This window comes from Protopterus annectens, chromosome 9.part0 (genome assembly GCF_019279795.1).
Source record: "Protopterus annectens isolate FY-2018-M chromosome 9.part0, PAN1.0, whole genome shotgun sequence".
In the NCBI taxonomy this organism is placed as follows: Eukaryota; Metazoa; Chordata; order Ceratodontiformes; family Protopteridae; genus Protopterus; species Protopterus annectens.
In genome coordinates, this window is record NC_056743.1 from 559827199 (window position 1) to 559848712 (window position 21514).

Here is a 21514-nt window from a genome sequence, read left to right on the forward strand (position 1 = left end):
TAAGGGCTACATATACACTGTCATTGTGAATTCTGGGAATTCCTGCATGATATTTGGCAGTTTAGTGCAGGTGATTAAATCTCTGAGTTGCTAAAATGTTTCTTCCTGCAGTTCCAGGTTTCATTCCTTCTGTCTCCATGTGCCTGTTGTATGACACTGAGCAAATGACTTAGACGGTATACCCAGGCCATCCCATTTGGTTAAAAAATATGTTAAAAAAGTAAATGGCACGCATACTATTAAACGGAAATGATGTCCATAGTGTAGGCCTTCACAAAGAAGAATGCTTGATATTCCTGCAAGTCATACTCATAGGTTCATAGATTAGTACTAAGCTAACTGCCCTTGCAAGCCATTTTAAGCCTAGCCAATTATCCCTTGTGAGACTCAAACCTTGCACCTTGTGTTTGTAAGGCAAACACCTTAACCATTCGGCCACCCTCCCAACCCCCTAATCTATCATGAGGATGGATGTGTAGAGTAACAGGCCTGAATCAAGTATTCTGTGCTTTTCACTACTGCCCCTTCCAATATCGGGCCTTAACCTTCCATATGGGGCATTTACTTTTCATATGGGGCCTTAAATTCCAATAGCTAATAGATTTTCTTCTGTTGAAAGAGTAACTTAATCTAAATGTGGTTAAATTTACGCATCACACACCACATGTGGAAGGGAATGAATAAAGCACAAGAGGAGTGAGATATCTGAAAGTCAGCAGTGGAAGGTACAGAAAGGAAAAATCCTTAAATGCAACTAATACCGAGTTACATATTAGCTACCACACTTCTGGCTATATTGTTAATCATTAAATAAGGCATTTTCATGTATTTATTACATTGAAAAATATCAGATGCATGTCTGTATGGTAGTGTTCAATAGCATGCTCTTTTGGTTGTCCGCATCATGTCTCAAGTCTAGCTATACAGAGGATTTTCATCTCAGTAACCTCTTAGTTAATAGCTCTTAAATACCGTAGACTGCATGACAAAATTCAGAGTCAAATCACATCCCTGAGCTATAAACAAAGAGAAGGGCAACACTTCAAATAAGAGTAGGTAATACAATTTACATGAACTAGCCATCAGAGATACACCTACCCAGACACAAACACATAAGCATACTGAATGGCCTTAAGAAATAGAACACTATCCACTCTTATGATATTAGATAAAGAACAATGTGTTTCTTTTACGTTCTACCCATTACAGCACGTTTTTTTAAGTTTTATTTCATTTATTTTATTTGTCTTTGTTTACTAGGTAGTGCATTGATCTCAATGGACCATTTGCAGGCACAGCTGAGGTGAATGCACATAAAAAATGAACAAAACATATTTACAGATACAAGGATATACTAAAAGGCAGATATATATATATATATATATATATATATGCAAGAATATGCTACAACATTTAGTTCAAGAAGCAGTTAAGAACGTCAAAACATGGATTGAAAAATGGAGTTATACTTAGCAGACCTTTATGGATAAGATGTAGCTATACTTACTGAGATGGCTTATGCTAAGGGAATAGCAACATATCATTATACAGAGAGGTATGAAAACATCAGAATTTGCAACTGAGAATAGTTGCAAGAAAGGATACCATGGGGAGAAGGCAGAGGAAAGGTGTGATAGGCATGCACAGGGAAGAGAAGTAGAAAGGTGAAAATGTGTGATTCAGATGCAAAGAGAAGAGGCGAGTAAGATGAATTAGAGGCAATAATTAATGGGGATGACAAGATGAGATAAGGAAGGATGAAATAAAAATAAAGGGGTGTTGTGAGAGCAGCAGGGCTCATGTCATGTGACCCGAGTGAGGGCGGCTGCACTTTGCTTACTTGAAGAGGTGTTCCTTAAGCTGTTGTGTGAAGTCCAAGTACTTTTGGAAAACTCAGATTGGGAGAGGAATAGAGTCCCATAGTTTACATGTCAGGATGGAGAACGCCATGCTGACAAGACCATAAGAAAGCTGAAACATGCATGTCCACACCTAGTGGGCTTTGGCTTTATTGGCCTGAATTTGTCCATAACAGACTTAAAAAGAAAAAACAAATCATGGGCATTCAAAACTGCCATATAGATGAAACGCATATCCCATGTGCCTCTAGTACAAGAGCGTAAGGTATCACACAGTGGAAACTCTAGCTTGGCTACATTTGTCTTGTAGTTTTTACTGACTGGTTTGTCTGTGTGACTTTTTAACATCTTTAATATTAAGGAAGCTGGTTGCAGGTTTGCATAGTGGATTTGTAAATCTATGGATGCTAAAAACAGAAAGTCAGCAGCTGTCTCATCCAAAGGATGCCAAGGATAACTTTTGATACATAAAATGTTCACAGCCTATCATTTTATGCACACACACACACACACACACACACACACACACACACACACATGGATATGGATATATATATATATATATATATATATATATATATATATATATATATATATATTTATTTATTTATATGTGAACTGAATAATGGTAAATTCCCATTTGGTCGACAACTGTGCAGTCAACAAAATGTGGACAACTACACAGATAGTCAACAAGTGCGTCAGATCGCACAATTCTGAAAGTTGGGAAATACGCCCTTTTCCTGACATTGTGCAATCTCAGATTTAGAATATATAATGAAGAGGTGGTATGAGGGCACGGGGGGGCTTGCCCCAATGCAAAAAAAAAGATGTTTAATTCTATTTTTTAAATCAATGTTTTGAATGCATTAAGATTGTTGCCACATGCATACAAGTGTGTTACCTTTCACATTGTCTACCTTTTGTGGTCGACATTTTGACTGTCAAAATTTGGGTCTGTCCATGTAAGTCAGTAGACCCTTATATTTCAACATACAAATATAGTACTACCACAAAAGACAATACATTAAATTAATGCAGTTATGTTTAATTTAAAAGCAAATTAGAACAGAATAAGACTCCTTCTAATGTGTATAATGATTGCCATGCAGTATAGTAATATAGATGTAACAGTTAATAATTTTCCACTATGGGATAATAAAAAGCATTATACACTTTACAAATAATCTAATTCTGTTCTAATTTGTCTTTACTTGAAAATAACTGCCTTAGTTACTTAGCTATTGTCTGATTGACTGACTAACAGTTCTGTATTTACATGCTGAAACCTGCTATTGACTACAGAGAACACTTAACCCAGTACGACATGTCAAACTCTTTGTACTAACAGTTACATCATTAGAATTTGAAGTCAATTGACATGGAATTAGGAAGTAGTTTAACAGCTTACAGCAAATTGAAACAGAAGTTTACTATACTTAACTATACTTAACTATACTTAACAACCGTGGTTCCAATGAAATAATTTAAGTAAAATCTATTTTATAATCAGAAAGACCACTTTACATAATGACAGCATAATTACAGCAAAATGAAATGGTAACAAAAACTTTGCATATGGTTATTTAAATCACTCTGCAGAAAACATAAAAAGCAAAAAGCCTTTTCACAGTTTCTGGCCGGTGGCAGAGGCAGTTTGCTGAAATGTTCAGTAAAATCACTTTTTTAATGTGTAGCACTTTCCTTCACCTAAAATTTTTACACTTTTTAAACTAGGGACCATATATTGAAAACTGTGTACTGCTATTGATACAACAGAACATGTCAAACATTTCAGCTTATGTCTTGAGCCTATCCTGTATTTCAACATTCATGTGGATAATTTTAGTCATAATGTGACAGCCATTATATCAAATTATTAAGGAAAACTGAACCCACTAATTAAAAAGCAAAACTTGAGAAACTGGACTACATCTCATTGCTAAAAACTCACTGACATACACTCATAAATTTTAAGTAGTTATGAACAAACTAGCTTAACTAATTCAACAGGCCAAAATAATACCACTGTATAAATGTTACACTTTTGTTTTGAATACTTATTTTCAGACTTTGGTGGTCTTAGCCATTATACCATATTCCAAAAGACTTGCTGCCAGTGTAAGTGACTTACTCTGATGAAAGTCTACCTCAATTCCAAAAGACTAGCTCTCAGTGTAAGTGACTTACTTCGATGCAAGCCTACCTCGATTCCAAAAGACTAGCTCTCAGTGCAAGTGTCTTACTCCGTTGCAAGTCTACCTCAATTCCAAAAGACTTGCACTCAGTGTAAGTGACATTTCAATGTAATCCGGCCTCAGTTCCAAAAGACTTGCTCCCAGTGTAAGTGACTTGCTTCGATGCAAGCCTACTTCGATTCCAAAACACTTGCTCTCACTGTAAGTCACTTACTCCGATATAAGCCTGCCTCAATTCTAAAAGACTTGCTCTCAATGTAAGTGGCTTACTCTGATGTAAGCCTGCCTTGATTCTAAAAGACTTGCTCTCAGTGTAAGTGACTTACTCCGATGCAAGCCTACCTCACATCTAAAAAACTTCCTCCCAGTGTAAGTGACTTACTCTGATTCAAGCCTACCTCAATTCTAAAAGACTTGTTCTCAGTGTAAGTGACTTACTCCAATGTAAGCCTGGCTCGATTCTAAAAGATTTGCTCTCAGTTTAAGTGACTTACTCAAGTGTAAAGCCTACACATGTAAAGCAGGATTATACAGAGGGCCTTATTCCAGAAGACTTGCCATTGGTGGATTACATGGGAGTAAGTCAAACCAACAGCAAGTCTTTTGGAATCTAGCCCTTTGTTCCCTAAATTAGCCCAAAACCTGCCACTCAGGACAATCCAAAGAACACAGATCCTACACTCTGCTTATTTTACCACTTAGTAGCCCTCAACATTTTTATCCTCTAGCAGGAAACCTTTCAGAATACATACCCCAGAAATCTGGAAATGTGTTTCCATCAAAAGCCCAATCACATCACATTTTAGAAAAGTTTACTAACCATTTTAAGTAGCATCTGCTCAAGGAGTGTGCACTTTAGCTATGTACTTTAAACTAAAGACCTTAATTTGTTCGCACTAATAAAGTACTGCAACTATAAATGTTTTTAGTGATATAGACGATTAAAATAAATTTTTTAACATTTTTAATATTTCAACTGCCTTATCATCAGTCACAATGTTCAATGTGTATAGTTCGGCTGGATTTAATTTACTGTAATTTTTGTAAAGATTTTGTTAGTCTTTTTTCAAGTAAGACAATGCTGAAAAGGTCAGCTAGTCAGTTTGCTCTAAGCAACTTAAGTTTTCAATAACATCATTTAAAAAATAAGAAATAATCAAACTAGTCCATAAGACAGTGCTGTCAGAAATCTAACACCCCCTGCTAAGATAATGGGTTTACATTTTTTTTAGGTTCACAAAGCCTGCTCATGTGCTGGCTACCTGTACACCATGTGTGCGTATGCCATATATTTCATGCATTCAGAAAGTAAGCATCTTGTGTGGAGTAGAATCCAAGGTGAGTTACAATGTTACCCTAGCCCTCGCTAGACCATCAAGAGAAATACAAAATAAAAAAGAAAGGGGTAAGGAGTAGACCTTTCAATTACTATAGTAAGACTAGTAACCCAAAGATGCAAGTGAAGCTATACGCACAGGCCCACAGATATTAGATTGTAGCATAATAATAATATGAGATCTTTTATTTCCACAGGAGCCAACACATACTCAGGCTGATGGGGCTTCAGTTTAATGTTTCATCCAAACGACCACATACTCAGAAGCTCTCCTGTTATGCTGCACTGCAGTGTTAACAATACATCTTCCTGGTGGGGGAATAGTACCTACAACCTTCTGCACAAAAGTCAAGTGTGTGAAATGTTGCACTACTGAAATACCTACATTAATTTGAATTCTTTTGCAGGTTTTCTACAGGTGTTCTCTAGATGTCGAACTGTTCATTAATGCAAACTTTACTACACTTTGAAATATTTTATATTAACACATTGAATAAGAACAGTGTGTCAAAATGCAGTTCAAAGAAAAGCAGAGACTGACTCTCCTCTTGTTCATTTAGACAAATATTTTGCAGCATACTGCCCCCTCAGTCATATGTCAGCAGGAAGTGAAATAAATGCATTTGTAATCATCAAGCAACTATGGTTTGTAAAATGACACAGCAATGACATTTCCTGTCAACACACATCTGAGAGGAGGATGTTATACTTAAGTCTACTTTACTAGTTCCCGCCTCTAATGTGATCTCTGGTTACTTTGCTGCTTTATACATTTAATCTCTTTTGGTGTTATGAGGACCAACTAAGTATCATAACACAGAGATAGCTAAACTGTTTATGAATGACAGGAGATTTCTGCCCTGGCACACAGCTGCTGAACTAATGCACCAAACTGGCTTTGTCTGCTGCAGCCTAGGCTTATATCTAAGAGAAAGTAATGTAGCACAATGAGTACCTCAAAATAATTGTACTTAAAATGTATTTCATACACGACACACACAAGGACAGAGCACCTAGGTATGCAAATATTCTAAACTCTATGGCTTGTAAGAGGTACTGCATTAATGCAATAGCCTTTGAATATTGTGTACAATTTCTAACAAAGGACTTCTAGTGGTAATCTTTTCCCATAATCAGCACTTTCTGTTTTTGTGTGACATATAAGTAACTCAGCAAGTATCTAATCGCAGCTGTAGCCAAAAGATCAGAAGATTTATAGGTTCTAGTCCCACACAAGGTATTTAATAACTGTGTTATACATGCAGCATTTATGTTGTAGAATAACAGGTGTGCTGTACCTTTAAGAAGCATTTCTAAGTCTGTGTGTGCATATAAATTATAAGCATGTGTTATCTCCAGTGCCATTTTGAAGATGCAGTCAGGGTGTTAACATCTATGTGCATGATAGATAGTTTGTTTATAAGTTAAAGTTACTTAATGTCATTTATGATGTGTTTGTATATAATAAAGCTGCTTGAACAAGTACCCACAACATTCACCTGTTTCTTCCTGACATGGGATTGTGAAGACTACTCTTCAGTGCCACGAGGTGCAGAGATAACGATGAAGGCAAACTAAGTGAAATGAGAGCAAAAAAGGGGCAGAAGCAAGCTAAAGGTAAAGAGAATATGCACAAAAGATTTACTTGTTAAAAGAGAGAAAACAGAGCATTACAAGGGCACAAAATGTATTACTAAGCAAATAAATAGCACAGAAATGTTTATTAAGCAAAACAGAAGCATAAAAAAGCTCATTAATCAAACAAAATGTTTGAAACAAAGTTATTTGATAAAATTAGCATGTTTAAAGTAAAACCAGCATGTCTAGGCTTAAAACGAGCCTAAGTATAATGGCCATGAAAAGAGATGAAATGAGCAAAGTGGATATAATAGACGGGGCAGAAAAGGGCATGTTGAGTGTAAATAAAAAAAGGCTACTGCATGTGTTTTGGCAAATTACTGTGTTTCGGCATAAATTACAACTTTGCATTGACTGAAGCTTTGAATTGCATAACTAGAGTTATTCGAAGTGTTTCAAAGTGTGTAAAACTGCTTACAGTGTGTGTTTATTACTGTGCATTTATTTCAAAGGGTTTGTTGTGTGCAAAGTGCAACTATGTCATGAAATGCAGTCAAATACAGCCATTTTGAAAAGTTTCTTGTGCATGGGTGTGTCTATTTGCAGAGTGCTGCCATTACACAGTGTTTCTTGCACTGTACAGAGCATTTGGCAAAGTGCAGCCATTTTGGGAAATTTCAGTGTGCTGTGTACTGTTGTTCGCAGAGTGCAGTTATTTTTAAGTGTTTCTCACTCTGAGTTTCTTCTGCCCATTTCATTCGCAAAGTGTAATTATTTTGAAACAGTTTTATTCGCAAATTGCAATTACTTTGAAATGGTCTATTCGTGAAGTACAGTTGCTTTGAAATGTTTCTAGCCCTCAACTTCTATTGCCCAGTTTATTTGCACTATGCAGTTATTCAAAAGGTTTCTTAAAATGATGATAAATGACTTTTGCAGTCAAATAATTTCAAGATAAATGATTGGTACAGTAAAATAATTTCAAGACAAGTGACTTTTTACAGTAAAGTAATTTCAGAGTATTACAGTGCCCAAGAGATTTATTTCGTAAAGTTCAGTTATACAAAGGCATATCATGCTATTGCAAGCACTGACATAAATTTCAAGCACATGTGTATGTACAAGTGTATGTGTTTGTGCAGATTTGCAAACGTCTTCACTAAGATATGTCAATATGGCAGACATATTTTGCAGGCCACAATCACTTATATTTGATCAGAATATTGCAGAAAATTCGACAATATTTGAGCAAGAGTATGATAAATTTATACAAGCCGCTTATTCTGATAAAAATGCATGCACCAAGGCATTCATTTTGCTAAACCTAGCAGGGTCAGAGGCCATTGAAAGGGAGTCTTCATTTGTATATGCACCAACAGTGTATGAAGGCGAAGGGGAAACTCGTTGTATTTGTGCAGGCTGAATCAAGGGAAGACCCTGAGTGTTTGAATTGTAAATTCAGAGAAATGTGTAACCCCCCAGACTAATGTTACATTAGAGAGGCATTTGTTTTAGATGAGAGATTAAAAGCAAGGGGAAATTTTTGCAGCTTACATTATTGACCTAAGAAACAAAGCTAAAATATTTGGTGTTTTAAAAGATGAGTTAATAAAGGATAGACTCATGTGTGGTATTAATAATGCTGCTGTGAGAAAGATTTTGCTTCGTGACAGTGACTTGACGCTGAGCAAAGCCATTGAGATTTGTCAGATCCATGAAATTACAGAGAGGCACACAAGTATGCTTGCTAGTCATAAGAGCATGGTTTTAACAGGCTCCAGAGCTAATGTAGACAGCATGCAACATGTGACTGGCAAAAGGACAAAAGCAGGCCTAAGCACATGGCAGCAGCAGTCCCTACGAGACCTCCAGATAAAGTAGTCTTCTAGCAAATTCCAAGACCAGTTGAGTTAAAGGAGCATGTTCAGTACAGAACCAAGGTTATTCAGTGCAGAACAGATGCTGCTCAGTACAGTATAATGGTGAATCAGCAAAACCCAAATCAAGCTTTATTGCTAACTGTCACAACTGTGGTGGCAACCATTAGTCCAGAAGAGAAAAGTAAATAGCATTTGGTCAGCAATGTCACAAATGTAAGAAGTGGAACCATTTTTAAAGATTTTGTAAATCAAGTAGACCTAACACAGTTACAAAAAAGGGTCACTCAAAAAAGCACGTTGATTACGTAAACCTGCAACAGTCTGCTTTCTGTGTAGATGGTGTGTCAGTGATTGGTATAAAGATTGATGCAGTAGATTTATTGGCAAGAAACTAAGTGTTTTGTACTGTTTGGATCAATGGTAAGCCCACCGAGTTCAAAGTAGACATTGGTTCAAAGTGTAATGTTATGTCTGCAGATACTTTTGCAAGGGTCAGAGTCGGTGAACAACTAAATGTGACTAGTTGTGTGAAACGTATTGCTTATGGAGGTGAAGAAATTCAACCTGAAGGCTCAGCAGTGCTTTCATGTTATGTGGCCAACAACTCTTATAGCCTATCATTCTATGTAGTTCAAAGACCTGTGCAGTCATTATTGGGTCTCAGGGACAGTTTGAAAATGAATCTGCTTTCTTTTACCATGGGTCCCGGTTCCAGCTTCACTAACACTATTTTTCCAGAGTATGCTGATGTTTTTGATCACAAGTTGAGCAAACTTCCAGTAGTATAGTCTATGAAACTAGACCCGGAGATTAGTCCAGTGGTCAGACCAGCAAGAAGCATTACCATAGCTATGCGCATAAAGTCAAAGCTCAGCTTGATAAAATGGTGCAACAAGGTGTGATTTGTCCAGTTACAGAACCTACCGAATGGGTGTTGTCCATGGTAGCTGTTCATAAAAAAAGGCTCAGATGAAATCAGAATATGCATTGACCCAAGAGATTTCAACAAAGCATTGAAGAGACCACATCATCTTATGCATACAGTCAAAGAAGTTGCAGCCCTGATACCGAATGCCACTGTTTTTTTCTTTCTTGGATGCAAACAGTTCATTTTGGCAAGTGATGCTTGATTGCAAATGTTCACTACTGACTACATTCAGTACCCCCATTTGGAAGATATAGATTCCTCAGGATGCCATTTGGAATAAAGTCTGCAAATGAAGTCTTTCAGCGTATAATGGAGCAAATTTTTTTGGGTTATCCTTGTGCCACAATAGTAGATGATTTATTGGTCGGAGGCAATGGTGAGGCAGAGCATGACAGAAATCTTAAGAGAGTTCTAGACAGAGTATGTAAAGTGAACTTAAAGCTCAATCCTCTGAAGTTCAAATTCAGATTACCTGAAGTTATATATGTGGGTCATTTATTTACAAGTATTGGCTTGAGACCACACCTCTCCAAGCAAGTAGCCATTCTTGAAATGCCAGTGCCAGATAATGTGCAAGCTCTACAACAATTTCTTAGTATGGTCAACTACTTAGGCAAGTTTATACCAGACTACAACAAATTGACAGTGCCTTTGAGAGAGCTCACATGTAAAAATGTTACATGGTCATGGCTAGAACAGCACCAGAAAGCATTTGAAGTTCCAAAGCAGAAAATTGCTACCCCACTAACATTAAGGTACTATAATATCAACAAAGCAGTAACTCTTTCCTGCAATGCTTCAAAATTTGGTTTAGGTGCAGTTATTCTTCAAGAAGGCAGGCCAGTAGCCTATGCATCTAGAATACTCAGACTGTGATGCAGTATGCTCACTTTTGGAAGAAACATTTGGCAATAGTGTTTGCATTTTCCAAGTTTCATGATTATATCTATGCTTGAGATATCCAGATTGAAACTGATCATCAGCCTTTGGTTACTATTTTAAAGAAGCCTTTGCATTCAGCTCCAGTGAGATTGCAAACAATGATGCGCAAATTACAAAAGTATAACTTCAAAATGGTCTATACAAAAGGCAAACTTCTTTTTTATCTGGCTGATACCTTATCCAGATCATCCAGAAATAAAACAGAGCAGCTTAATGCAGAGAATTTTGACTTTGATGTCATGGAAGTCCGTAATTTTTCTACCACAAGACATGATAAGCTATGAGATCATACAATGACTGCTCCAGTTTTGCAAAAGCTCAGTCACTACATCATTGTGTTGGATGGCCGTCAAAGAAATGTAGTGTACCACCCAATGTACAACCTTACTTTTGTTACAGAGATGAGTTGTTGATGGAAGAGGGCATTATTTTTGAAGGTCCTAAAGTTGTTGTTCCTGCTTCCGTACAACAACAGTATATCCAGATTTTGCATTCTGGTCACCCAGGTTCCGAATCTACTAAGAGAAAGGTGAGAGGACTTGTGTTTTGGACTTCTCTAGTGAAAAACATTGATAGAGTACTTTCTTCCTGTTCAGTATGTAATAGTACTAAACCACATTTGCAAAAACAGCCACTTCAGCCAAGTCAAACCCCTGAATTACCTTGGTCAATAGTATCTAATGACATATTCGAGTGGAAAAATCTGCATTACTTGGTAATAGTAGACTCTTATTTAAATTGGTTTGAGACTGATCTACTACCTAATCTAAATTCTACTACAGTCATTACTAAGTTGAAACGCCATTTCTCAGTCCATGGCAGTCCACAGAATTTGCTCTCTAAAAATTGTACCCAATTAACCAGTCAATTGTTTCAGAAATTTGCAAGAGAGTGAGACTTCATACATGTTACTATTAGTCCAGAGTATCCACAATCAAATGGACTTGCTCAATATGCCGTACAGAATGCAAAGCAGTTACTTGAGAAGTCAAAGTGTGATAATACCAATGTTTTTTTTAACTTAATCTCAAAAACATACCCTGTGACGATATACTTGGCTCACCTGCTCAGAGACTTCTATTCAGGCAAACCAGAAAAACATTGCCTATCAGTTCTAGTTTATTGAGGCCTAAAGCTAAAAATAACAAAACCATTAGAGCTCACTTATTTAAGTGTTCTTTTCAAAAGTCCAGCTATGACAAAACAAGCAAATTTCTTCGTCCATTGAAAGAAGGAGAGACAGTGAGGATGCAAACAGCAAAAGGTTTTGACCAGATTGGTCAAGTAACGAGTATATGTGCGGAGCTAAGATCTTATTTTTGTTAAAACCGAGGGTGTGGAGTACAGGAGAAATCGCAGACATCTTCTTCCTGTAGCAGAACCAACATCACAGCATTGTTCCCATGACAAAGACTCTAACTCTCAGAGCAATCCAGATAATATACCTGTTCCAGAATGTGTTTTAACTCCTGATACTGTTCAAGCAGATGATCCCAAGGTTCCTAAGATTGAAAAGTCAGCAGAGACAATTCTAGTTGCTAAACCAGATCCCAAATTTTGTCACATGATATGGTCACATCTCAAAGCCCAGTGTGAAATACACAGCAACTTGGACATAGTTGTATATATGTACCTTGCCTTGCATAATTGCATGATGAAAATTATTCCTATGTAAATTGCATATTTATTAATTCCAGTGACAATGACTGACTCATTTCTCAAAGAGGGAGGCTGTAGAATAACAGGTGTGCTGTACCTTTAAGTAGCATTTCTAAGTCTGTGTGTGCATATAAATTCCAAGCACATGCTATCTCCAGTGCCATTTTGAAGGTGCAGCCAGAGTGTTAACATCTATGTGCATGATAGCTAGTATGTTTATAAGTTAAAATTACTTAACTTCATTTATGATGTGTTTGTATATAATAAAACTGCTTGAACAAGAACCCACAGCATCCACCTGTTTCTTCCTGACCTTGCAAGCAACATATGTGTTTATTTGTTTATTTATTTATTTTGTTAAATGGCTAATCAATGAACCCCTTTCAGCTATGAGCCCAATTAAGCAGACAAAAACAATAATATAAAGATAAATGAATAAAAGTAAACATTTCATAAACAGTGAATATGGATAAACATTGTAGCATGAGTATCCATAGCATTAAACAAAGTAATGCAACATTCAGTACTGAAGTACGATAAAAATTAACTCCAAAAAAATAAATAAAAGTACAATAAAAAGTTTCAGATAATTAAATAATATCCTGAGTTAAAGTACAGTAACTGCAGTGTTAAGACAGAAGATTTATAATGCATTTGCGCCTTTAAGCATTTCATAAGCAAAATAAAGGGGGTGAAGTTTGTAGTTATATAATCAAGTTAAGAAGATTTGTTTATAGGACAGTTGTCCTTTTAGAACAGCAAACTCACTGTTTAAATCATTGTGTATTATTTAAATAATTGTTTAATTCATCAATTCATTGACTTCATTAAGCAATGATTTTGTGATGCTATTTAAATGTTTAATTGATTGTTTTGTCATTACTCTGATGAAGCAGTGAAAATGGGAGGTATTGCCAGCTATGCCAGGAGAAGTAGGACAGTGGGTGTGCAACACATGCCAGTATAGCTGACTGGAGTTTTGTAAAGAATTATATGTCATTTATATATCAAACTGATTTGTACAGACACTTGTGTTGAAAATATATTTGTAAAGCTGCTTGTGTTAACAAAATGTACCAACAGTGTGTCCTGCTGGACAAGCAAAGAAATACACTTGTATGTCAGACTGTATTATATCTATTGAATGTAATATATTGTAACAGAGGATACTGGAAGAGAAGAGGTTAATCTCAGTCCGGCTAGCTTTGAAAAATAGTTTGAAATTAAATTACCTGGTAGGCAATAAAGATTGTATCTTATAGTTCTGACTACAGCCAGAGAAGAAATATCTGTGAAAACAAGGATTAAGAATCCTTGTTGTATTGTCCATAGAACTAATTACTACTCTGGAAGAATGGAAGTGTTGAAATGGTTTTATGACTTCAAAACGCTATAACACATCTTAGCAAAGCTCTGTCTGTGCACATGGTAACAAATATCTGCAAGATTCTGGTTCAGTTTCCAGTAATGAGGGTAATATGGGAACCAGGAGTCAGATGACCAGATGCATGTGATGTCATTCTGTAATCCAGGCTGAAATTATGTTTTAGTACTAGATGAGACTGAAGTCTCAGGGCACTCTGTTTTTAAAACCTGACATAGAAAGATCCCTCACCTACTTCATAGTGTCTTGCTCTAGTAAGTGAACCAGGGAACAGTAATTCTTGAGATCAGTCAGGAAAATATAGTAAAATTTGTTAAGTACTGTTTTTCTGTATCTGTGTGAATCTGTTCATCTGTGTTATTTTAATATTGTCTGTATTGAAACTCTGATGTTTATTGTAAATAGATATTCCATATTTTCATGTTCTTTTATTTTTATTATTAAGTATATTTAAACTTTTCAAAGTGGCTGATCCTTTAGACAATATTTTAACCTTTGAGATAACTTGTATCTGCTTGGTAACTCTGTGGCCACTCCTTTAAGCCTTACTGCATTAGCCAAACACTACCATTGGTATTAATATTAATTTAATTCAGTATAACTGGGTACCCTTATAAGACACTTAGAGTAGCTGGCTTTGGAGTGTCTGGTGGCTGTGTATCTACCTTGTAGTCTGGGCAGAAGGGGGCACAGCTAGTAAATCTGTGCCAGCCTTTTGTGTGTGTGTGTGTGTGTGTGTGTGTGTGTGTGTGTGTGTGTGCGTGTGTGTGTGTGTGTGTGTGTGTGTATGTGTGTGTGTGTGTGTGTGTGTGTGTGTGTGTGTGTGTGTGTGTGTGTGTGTGTGTGTGTGTGTGTGTGTGTGTGTGTCTCTGTCTGTGAACTTCTTGGAGCAGGGACACAAAGCACTGGTTTCACAGAGAGGGTGCTGAAAGACTTAGCTTGGACACTCGTCTGAGGATTCAACTCTACAGCTTTGCCAGTGGGGAGTCTTATTGGGGGCCTGGAGAGAGAGAGAGAAACCAGCCCCTGGACTAAGTGTTTTCCCTGCATGCTCTTAAGGGAAATTGTGTTTGATGCAGAGAGCTGCATCTGCAAATACTGTGTATATCTATTTTGGTCCAAGTGAATATCCCTTTCTAGTGTCAGTGGTGAGGATTCAGGCTCCTTGATTACTGGCCCAGAGTAGAGGACTTCACAGAAGCCTTTGGGTGAAAGGGCTTAGTATTATATTAAACTTGATGATTACCATGTGGTTTGTGGTTCCCTTTCCTTAGTTCTTTTTTGATTTGTGATAACGGGTGGTTTTCCTGGTTTCTTTTGTCAATAGTTACATAATCATCAATTCATAAAGACTGTCCAAAACATGAGAAACCATGTTATGGAGAGTACAAATGAGCATACCCATATACATATAAATTGTAAAACCTCAACTGCTTCTCTACTGTAAAGACATATGCAACTGTTATGCATTACAGCTCAGCATGATTTATATAGACAGTATGCTTTGTAAAAGAAAACAGTACTTACATTTGAGCAATATATACATACACACACACACAAACAAACGCGCACACACACACACACACACACATATATATATATATATATATATATATATATATATATATATATATATATCGGGTGGGGCTTACATTTGAAGGTGACTAAGTTTTACCTGAAAAAGTTGCTAAATACAATAGACCCCTTATTGATTCTTAAAATTCTGTTAAGTAACTTTGTTAATTCCGAAACAGAATTATCTATCTCGGAAAAAAACAAAAATATTTATGACCTTTTTCTGATCATTGTTATACTAACGGAAAGCCCTAAACTTCATTGTGTGTACATATAAAGTATTTAGTCTATCCCTGACCTTCGTTGTGTGTACGTATTTATGAACTTTTGTGTACGTATTTTTTATCACCTATACTTCAAAGATATCCAATGGCATAAAGAAGAGTTCACTACAAAGCAAATTATGTATTTAAGTATTTTTAATAAATTAATTCTTTACTCCTTGTTACTTCTTATTTTAAATTTTTTTGAACTTTTTAAATAAATCTTATTATTTTGGATTTTTTCATGAAAACCTCTTGAGAAATTGAGGTGCAGCTTAGAATCAATGGCATCTTAGAATTGAATAAATATGGTATATATACAGTACATATAAAAATAATACAGTAAATGTATTAAATCTTTTTTTGGGGGGGTTATTCTTCAATAGACAATTAAATATACTAAAGCACCTATTTTGAAAAACAAGAAAAGAAAGATTCCCCAAGAGGTATTAAAATCATTTTCTGATAAACTAGAGACATCTGTTTAATCTACAAATGGGACCACACCTATGAAAAAACTGTTTGCTGTCTGGTTAAAAATAGCAAATGATTGGCAGAATTAGTTATATTTGTAACACTGAACAGATCCAAAGCAAGCTTCACAGTAATGTGACTAGTTGCAAAAACAAAGCTTGCAAGAAAACTGCTATAGCAGGTGGGTATCCATGTGTGCATAATGTGGCAGTAGTTAGATTTCCCTTTAATGAAGGTTTGCTAAGCTAGATAGTTTCACTGCAAAATCCATGGCCTCCCCCTTTTCTACAGTTATATGATGATGAGATGTTTTGATTCCTTGGTGCTTCTGCTGACATTACCATTAAGTTTCCTTCCTAATACTCTCCCATACTGTTTTATTGATTTTTATTTTATTTACCCTTTGGTGATCAGGTTAGTCTCACTAAGCTAGTGTACTCTTTTCAAGGGGGACCTGAGATGGTGTTTATACTACTGGAGAAATTTGGCCAGGGTATTGGGGAACTTCCCCGTACTGTTTTCGATAGGTGCTATGGGATCTTTTACATCCACCTGCGCAACAACCAACTAAAGAAGATCAAACTTTGGTTTAAAATCTCATCCAAAGGATAAAATAATCAAGAGTGTAACATCCCTTATGCTGCACTGCACTATTGGCATCATCCACCTGGTGTGGAAATTAAACCCACAGCCTTCTACAGCAAGGCTGATTGTGTTACCTGTTGATATACTGACACCGAGGTGGTGTGATCTAGCCACATACTTTACATCTAACATTCAATATCTTCAGAGACATCAGTAGCCAGTAGCAGCCTTTTTGTACCAAGTGCAGCTGGAACATGAGCCTCTGCTCTGACCTGCAGCCATGCTGTTTCCTCTGATGAAATTCATCTCATTCTTTATGTCCCTCAATATATTCTCTGAATCAGTAGCCCTTATTCATACACATCTCCTTTCCTTGGTGCTTCTCACCAATATGTTTGACATGTGCATACGTATTTATTTGTGCATGCGTATGTATGTTTGTGTACATGTATGTGTGTGTGTGTGTGTGTGTGTGTGTGTGTGTGTGTGTGTGTGTGTGTGTGTGTGTGTGTACATGTATATGTGTGCGCGTGAGTGTGTGTATGAGGATGCATACATGTGTGTGTCTGTGTTATACCTCTCAACCTCTCAGAGCAAGAAATCTGGACAAAGCCACAAGTAATGGGAGGCAAAGGCCCAAAACTAGGGGACATTTTTTTTTTTAAATATTGCTCTTACAAACTTAGAAAGTTGATAGAATAACAGGTCTTGCATTAGCATGAATTTTTCTGAAGGATATAACTTCTGAAACTCAAATATCTGCCATCATTTTCTGACTTCAGCCTCAATGATTTTAATTTGATTTTCCAGAAAACCACAATTTTATGAGAAACAGAGCAAAAAAAGAGACAAAAATGTGGACATTCTGTGAAAATCTGGACAGTTGAGTGGTGTGTGTGTGTGTGTGTGTGTGTGTGTGTGTGTGTGTGTGTGTGTGTGTGTGTGTGTGTGTGTGTGTGTGAAGAGTGCACAGCTTTTTTTTCATGATGTGGATGCTGTTTCAGTAACAACCGTTTGCACCACACAGTGAGTCACCAGCATGTACAGTCATACAACATCTAAGAATTCAGCATCTGAGTGCAGAAAAGTACTCACTATGCAACCTACACATCTGCACCCGTAGAACGACAGTGGCTTCTTTTCTTCCTGTCAACATCTTGTTTTCACAAAGAGCAGGTCATGACTGATGTTTGCATGGTATGGCTGTTGATTTCAATGAAACAAAATATTCAGAACAGCAGCTGATGAAAATTCTTAAAATTTTACAGGAGGAAAGCACTCCATGTTCCCAGGTTAGGACTCTACGCTCGCTCCTCCTTTGAAATTAAATTAATCAGCTCTGGTTGTCACAGCATCGTGGAAGAACAAGACACGTCTCTCACTGCAACAGTGACATAACCAAATCTTGTTTTGCAAACCTGCTGATAGAACCAAAATCTCATACTTTACTTTGATATTTCTTTTTCACTTTGCTGTTATGCCCTCATACTTGTCAATCACCAAGAAGCACCTTTATTTTTCTTTTTTCTTTTCATCATCCCAAATAAAACAGCACCAGTCACAGTATTGTTTTTTTAACTTGCTTTTCAAACTATTTTGAACATTTTCCAGAGCTCCATTTCATAGATTCATAGATTGTTACTAGGCTAATGACCCATGGGCCTTTCTAAGCCTAGCCAAGTTTTCCCAAAGGAATAATGATGTCCTACATCCAAATAGGATATTGAGGGCCTGGCAATTATAAGCTACATCTGTCCACAATGGACATGTGTGCCAAGTCTGGTGTAAATTTCCTGTTCCACATCCACTTGTCTAGGTTGTGCTTAAACTGGATAATAGATGAATTCAACTTCACATGGATGGGAAGCATGTTCCATAGGAGGGGCAGTCTCTGGGACACATATCTGTCTCATTCTGTTTATGTCAACGACAAAATTCAGGTCCCTAGACCTTATAATTGTGTAGGAGTTTCATAAGTATGGGGTTTGCGGATGCCTTGTAAGCCAGGCATAGATCACCCTCAGCAATCTATTATAGACCAAGTAGAAGGAAAAGGCTTTAAGGGGGTCTGCAGGTTAATTGCTGCTTTGAACACTTAAATGATTCTGTTTTAACATGTTCAGCAGAGCTGTAATCTACAGGGATTCATCTCCAAAAGTCATTTAGCCTGGGCACTTTTAGAAAGTTTTATTTGCAGAAATTTATGGATCTAGGGACTAGAGTAAACAGCAACTTTTCAGACTTTTGCTCACTCACAAGGCTACCTGTTTTGGGGGTTAAACAGCACAAAGCATGTGATGGACACAGAATTCAAGACAGAAGTTATATAATTTATTTTGTTTCTGCTGGTTGAACAGACACTGCCAGCTCTCAGTAAGAATGGCATCAGACTTCATACCACTTTTAGCAGTTATATTTATGTTATTATACTAAACAGGAAACCTCAAGAACCTGATATTTATTATATGATATAATTCATGTTAAGGTCAGAAAAATGAATCAGTAGTAATTTATGTACCTCTTCCAATTTGCATGAAAATCGGTATGTTGTTCTAGGTTAACATGAGGGAAAATTTCACTAGACCTGCTAGCAATTGCATGGATGGTTACAAAAATATGCAGCTTAAAATAATTCATGTTCTCTTATGCCATTGTTCTATGCAGAAAAACAATACTCAGACATGTTTATTTTCAAGACAGAAATATCAGGAGGCAGGAATTCTTTTTTTGTAGGTCCCCATCTATGACTTGTTCTTGCCAGGGGTAAACAGTTGATATTCATATGTTAGAGGGCCTCTTGAGATGAAGTATAATTCCACCATCTTCCTTCCATTTTCAGGAATTATGAGGTGAAAGCAAATTTACAAGGTGGTCCAGTGCAAGTTAGAGATCCAGTGGACACACGCTATACAGGGGCTACAAAATGGAGTTGTACTGACAAACCTCCAAGCTTTCACGGACTACATCTAACAATATAAAGTAGAAGAAAGAAAGAAGAAAATGTCAGTTTGAGGAATTATAGTTGGCTATTTTAAAATTGCTGGGCTTGTAGGGTGTATAGATTTATGCCTAACTGCGTTGCCATCTAGGTCTAGGAATGCTGGGAGAATCAAAAACCAAAATAGTGGTGATAACGAACTCAGCCAGCAGACTCAGAACACGAAACGCAAGACTTTAATTACTGTAAGCGCTTTCGGTAGAGACAATCTCCCCACCTTCATCAGACAAATAAAAAACACCAAAAACACCCATTAAATACATTACAATGTTCTAATTAATTATGACATCATACTCCAATTAAATCAAATTGGTAAAAAGAAATAATGATAAAAAATACTTTCATAAAAACATACATATTATAAATATTCTTGGATTGCATATATATGTATCACCTAATATTATTTATTGCTCGGAGAATGACAGAGTAATATCAGTACCTAGGGAAATCTTCCAACAGTGTCTCAATTCCACTTCAGAAGTCTACTTGTAGCATGGTTTTAGAAGACCATGCAGATGAAATTTGCTGACTGACCTAGCTATCCATCATGCCTGTCTATTTCATTTCTTAGAACTTTCTTCAGGTTGAGTCAAAATGAATGCTTTCTGATTCCTTGCCAGGCTTTAGTACAATGATAGCTGCTACTTATAATTTGTATTTAAATGTTTAAGATATGTATAATGTAAAACTGAAATGTGTGTTTCTGCAATGCAGTTTGGGATCATTTCCATTCCCAAAGCTAGCATTTAAGTTACAACAGATGTTTCAGGCGTTTTGCTGTGCTAAAGTAATAGCTTCCCGAGTTATCCATCTTTACATATTCTAACTAAAATTCTCACTGGATAAGTTAGCTACTCTTAAATGTCAAATCTGTAATTAACTACCCCATATTTCAATTATCAGATCAATCAAGTTCAAATGTGTATGGAAGGTGCTCTGCATTATCCTATGGAATGTGGTATTATGTAACTCACTAGATTGTCTACATCATGTTATATTTTTTATATCATTTAATGTATTTGTTCTCATCTGTGGAGCTTTTCTCCTGGGGCCTCTCTGAAAATGGGAGAAACTCCAACTGGAATTTCCCAGTAAACAAAGAGAAATAAACAAGTGAACAAATAAATAAATGGTAATAATTAATTATGTATCAATATATTTCAGATGTACAAGCATTTGACTACATTTTGGGTTCTTTACAAAGCAATAATCTAATTTCCTTTCTCGGATTTAGCTTTTAGTGAATTAGTATCTTTCACAGTGATTTAATTAAAATTTAGGATTACAACTTAATTTCTTTCGTGTGGTCTTGGTTCTACATCTTACAAATCATCTTCTCTTGTTGTACGTTATCACAAATATTTTGCTGTATCCATTGACATGCCGTAAATAAAAAAAAAACACTTTTTCGTGCTCCCATTACTTATTTTAGTAAGTGGCTCCTAGCAAACATCGAAAGATTGCCCACGAATTAATACACAAGACGATATAATCTTCTTAAGGAGTACTATTTAGCAACACATTACGTACCATTATACAATGCCCCCCCATTAATATTCCAAAACGTGCACACTGATTGGCCAGATTGCCTGTTGTAAATCCCACAATATACCAACGGAAAAGGGTCTAGTCGTCCAAACTTTTTTCTGTTGGTATAAAGTGCTCAAAACTTTTTTTTTAACAAAAAAAAAAAAAAAACAGAGCAACGGAGACTTTCTTTTCTCCGTTACTTCCGTTTCAAAGCATTGATGTACTGGGTATGCATGGGACGCAAGTCCCATATGCATGCTCAGTACATCAAAACAAGGAAGTAGTGTACACAACCAGAGGAAGAACAGTAATGCGCTGTTATACA

At 36.5% G+C, this 21514-nt stretch overlaps 1 protein-coding gene across 2 annotated transcripts in view; it reads right to left on the reverse strand.

The window, feature by feature from the left end:
• Positions 1-21514, reverse strand: part of ARHGAP25 (Rho GTPase activating protein 25) — a 913359-nt gene that overhangs the window by 284798 nt on the left and 607047 nt on the right. The gene's annotated exons all lie outside the window — the stretch shown is intronic.